A 5123-nucleotide genomic window follows, 5' to 3' on the forward strand; every position below is an offset into this window, starting at 1 on the left:
CCAATTACTATGCCTGTAGCCCCGGGGATATTTACTGATGCACTGACACCCAACCATATATTAAAAGCATATTTATACCCAATCTGGCTCCTACGACTCCAATGATGTGTTGCTTATTACAAGGATCCTGACAAGGGGGTCCTGAGGCAATTCAATTATTACAAGCATTCCCAGTAAATATTCAACAAATTCTCCCTGATGCCAATAACCCCCAAGGGGGAACATATGCTCATTAAGAACCATTGCCATTTAAAATTTTGAAAGACCTTAAACAAGTGTGTGCACAATTTGGAACCAATAGCCCTTATACTTTTGGTTTGGTACAAGGGTTGGCTCAAACTGACCACCTTATTCCATGGGACTGGGAAATGTTAACTAGAACGGTTTTAAATCCAGCTGAATTCTTACAATTTAAAACCTAGTGGATGGATGAAGCCAATATGATTTTGCGCCATAATGCTGTGCAAATCCTCCTGTTCTTATTTCTGCTGAGCAGTTATTAGGTACCGGTGAATGGTCTGGCATTCAACGGCAGCTTCATTATGATGATCAGGCCATAAACCAGGTGTGCAATTCATGTTTGGCTGCTGGGAAACGGATTTGTGCTCCTGGAAAGCCAATGCAGTCTTTTGCTAAAATAATACAGGGAGTTAATGAAGCTTATGTAGAATTTGTAGCCAGATTAACTGACATTCTGATGAAAACAATTGAGATACCAGAAGCAAGAGAGTTAATTTTGTTAATGCTTGCATTTGATCAGGCTAATAGTGAAGGTAAAAAGGCAATTCGACCCTTTCAGGCAGCAGGAGGTTCAATCCAGGATTATATTAAAGCTTGTCAGGATATTGGCTCTACCACCCACCAGAGGGCAGTCTTGGCCGCAGCTTTTAAAGGTAGTAGAAAGGAGGAAAGAAAGGAAATTGTTTTAAATGTAGAAAGCTTGGTCATTATCAGAAAGAGTGTCAGTCTTATCCGGTTCATCCCGCTCAGAATAAAAGTAAGCAATCTCCATCTAAGATATGTCCAGTGTGTAAGTAAGGATATCATTGGGCCAATGAGTGCAGGTCTAAATTTCAAAAAAATGGAGCTCCAATTGGATCGGGAAACCGCTTTGCAGGCCTAGCTCAGGGCCCTCAGACAAACAATATGAGCCTGGCCAAACAGTATCCAGTCAGCAATGGCCAGCAACATGCATCGCAATTTCAGAATTAAGAGCTGCCACAAGAGGCAGTGCTGCAGTAGATCTCCCATCTACTGAAACTAAGCCTATAACACCAGCAATGGGTACGCAAACTATATCTACTGGAGTAAAAGGACCGTTGCCCTCTGATACTGTTGGTTTGATAATAGGAAGAAGTAGTCTGACTACGAAGGGATTATTGGTTCAAATTGGTATTATTGATAGTGACTTTAAAGAAGAAATAAAAGTAATGGTACAAGCAGTGAGTCAAGTTCAAATTGATGTTGGACAAAGGATTTCTCAATTACTATTGCTTCCTTATCATAAACCAAGTACCCTCCCCTTTAATAGAAAAGGTGGATTTGGTTCTACAGGAGAAAGAATCTATTGGCAGACTTTTGTAGGTGATGACGGGCCAGAGACAACAATTACCATCAATGGGAAGGTATTTTTTGGACTAGTAGATACTAGTGCTAATGTATCTATTACTGCTAAGCGACATTGGCCTCAATCTTGGATGCTGCAGAAAGTACCCACTGTGTTTACTGGCATAGGTACAATGAATGATGTATACCAGAGTACTACTATATTTGATGTTTTAGGTCCGGATGGACAAAAATCTACTTTACAACCTTATGTAGCAGATGCGAATATCAACTTGTGGGGACATGATTTGGTTGGTCGATGGGGAGCTTTTATTCACACTCCTACTTTGTCAGGACAAGCAATGTCTTTATATATGGATATGCAATATAATACTAGAAGAAAAGGAGATCACAGAGGATTTGGGTATCATTTAGGTTGACAAATTTCTGGGCAGGAAAATTTACCATAGGGGCCATTGAACAAAAGGGCAGCCCAATACCTATAAGTTGGCTAACAGATACACCTGTATGGGTTGATCAATGGCCCCTCACAGTTGAAAAACTTAATGCCCTTCATATTCTTGTAACAGAACAGTTAACTCGAAAATATATTGAGCCTTCTAATAGTTCATGGAATTCTCCTGTGTTTGTTATTAAGAAAAAATCAGGGAATTGGAGACTGTTAACTGATCTAAGAGCTATCAACAAGGTCATGAGCCCTATGGGACCTTTGCAACCTGGGACTCCACAACCATCCATGCTTCCAAAAGATTGGCACATAATTATTATTGATTTAAAGGATGCTTTTTTTCACGATTCCTTTGCATCCTGCTGACAAAGAAAGATTTGCTTTTTCAGTACCTGCTATTAATAATCAGGCACCTATGCAAAGATATCAATGGTGTGTATTACTGCAAGGTATGATGAATAGTCCTACCATGTGTCAATTGTTTGTGCATCAACCTTGAGAAGCATTAAGAGCAAAATTTCTAAAAGCAATGATTATTCATTATATGGATGATATATTGTTTGCTCATGCTTCAAATGACAAAGTGCAACAGTTATTTCAGTATGCTGAACAAATTCTTCCTGAGTATGGCTTGCAAATTGCCCCTGAAAAATTTCAAAGGAATGCACCATATTGTTATTTGGGTATGAAACTGGCTAATGGACATATAATACCACAAAAGGTGCAAATATGCCGAGACAAGTTAAATACTTTAAATGATTTCTAAAAATTGCTAAGAGATATTAATTGGATTTGACTAACATTAGGAATCCCTAATTATATGTTAACTCATTTATTTCAAACATTAACAGAGATTCTGATCTGTCTAGCCCTGGAATCTTGTCTAAAGAGGCTGAAAAAAAATTGGCATTAATAGAGGATCGAATCTCTCAAGGGCAATTAAAACAAATAGACCTTGATAAAGCTGTTGATTTAATTATTTTCTCAACCCCTCATTCTACTACGGCTTTACTTTGGCAAGAAGGTATATTGGAATGCATTTTTCTACCTAATAATAAACAAAAGATTGCAAACATATCTCCAAAAAAAATATTTCCATACTAGCAAAAGGCCGTGTGAGGTTGTTACAGTTAAAGGGGTCTGATCCAGATAGAATTATTTGCAGTCTTTTGCATGAAGAATTTCAACATTTTTATATATCTAATCCTTAATGGCAAATTGCTATTAGTAATTTTCAAGGCATTATTGATAATCATTATCCTGCTTCCAAACAGTTAAAATTTCAAAGAACCACTTGGATTTTACCAAAAGTTGTGAAAACTGCTCCTATTGAAAATGCATTTACAGTATTTACTGATGGTAGTAGTAATGGAAAAGCAGCATACGTTACTTCTCAAAAAGAACAGGTTTGGCAGACTCCTTATTCATCTGCTCAATGCACAGAGCTTTCAGCCATCATTAAGGTTTTACAAACGTTTCAAGAGCCCTTGAATATTGTCTCTGAGTCCAAATATGTGTGTTTAACTGTAGGCCATATTAAAACAGCTCATATTTTTATTACTGATGAATTGTCTCAACTTTTTGCTGACCTTCAAGCCCTCATTTGGCAAAGAAATCAGCCCATATATATTACTCATATCCGGTCTCATTCTTCCCTCCCTGGTCCTCTACTACCCAAAATGCAAGAGCTGATTTATTAGAAGGATGCTTGCAAGATGCCAGGAAATACCGTGCATTAACTCATATTAATACTAAGGGACTTAGACATAAATTTCCTCAATTAACAAAACATCAAGCTCAAGAAATTATTCGTGCTTGTCCCACCTGTGGACCCTTAACTACAGTGCATTTTCAAGCTGGACTAATCCCAGAGGCCTGGCTCCTAATCAACTGTGGCAGATGAATGTTACTCACATACCCTCATTTGGTAAATTATGATATGTCCATGTTTGCGTTGATACTTACTCTCATTTTTTGTGGGCTACTGCACAAAGTGGTGAATGTTTTCATCATGTTTGTTCCCATTTATGGTCTGCTTTTGTTATAATGGGATGCCCCTTGAAAATTAAAACTGATAATGGTCCTTCTTACATAAGTAAGTCTTTTGCTTCTTTTTGTTCTACGTATGCTATAGAGCATGTTACTGGTATTCCTTATAATCCTACAGGTCAAGCCATAGTTGAACACAGCCATCATACCCTAAAAACCATGCTTCTAAAACAAAAAGGGGGAGATGATGGTATTATAACACCAAAAGATCAATTGGCAAAAGCTTTATTTACTTTAAATTTTCTTAATGTTTATAATTCATTGACACCTGTGGAATGTCACTTTAGAAAATGTCAAACATCTACAGTGGACACAAGAAATAAAGATCAACCAATATTCTGGAAAGATATTTTAAGCAATGAATGGAAAAAAGGCAGGATTAAAGTATGGGGGCAAGGCTATGCTCTTGTCATTTCAGAAAATGTAGAACAAATTTGACTGCCTGTGAAGAGGATTAAACCTCGGAATGAAGAGATGGGGTCTCCTGCAACTTCTGATGATGGTGATCATAAGTAAAGAGGAAGCTGCTGGTAATTACACTTATTGGGCCTACATACCTAACACCCCATTATGTAGACTGTTAATCTGGAAAGATCCATCCTTTCATATATATCTGAATAAGACCCATATATTTTCTGGACCAATTGATGATCGGTTACCAATTAAACCCCATGAGGAAGGACAAAGAATCTATAATCTCGTATTACCATTTGATTATCAACCTTTATGCATTGGTAACCATCCCTCCTGTATGTATGTTAAAAATCGGACCATGATTATATTTGAAAATAATAATACTCAGTCTATTGTGACTTTATTTCCCTCTTACAATTTTATCATGACCAAAAATCCTACTTATGATTGTCCGCAAAAAGACAGTAGGGATAAAAAAGGATGGCAAGAGTGCCATATAGGAAGAGGGTCAGTCGTTTTTAATGATTCCTATGGAATAGTGCCCATTAGGGCACTCTCCATATAATGGCAGATTTATTTGGTATGGTCTAAATAGTAAAGGACAGCAAATTAGTAATATGCAATATCCTTTTCATGAATCCCTTGA

Source organism: Dasypus novemcinctus, chromosome 20, assembly GCF_030445035.2.
Source record: "Dasypus novemcinctus isolate mDasNov1 chromosome 20, mDasNov1.1.hap2, whole genome shotgun sequence".
Lineage (NCBI taxonomy): Eukaryota > Metazoa > Chordata > Mammalia > Cingulata > Dasypodidae > Dasypus > Dasypus novemcinctus.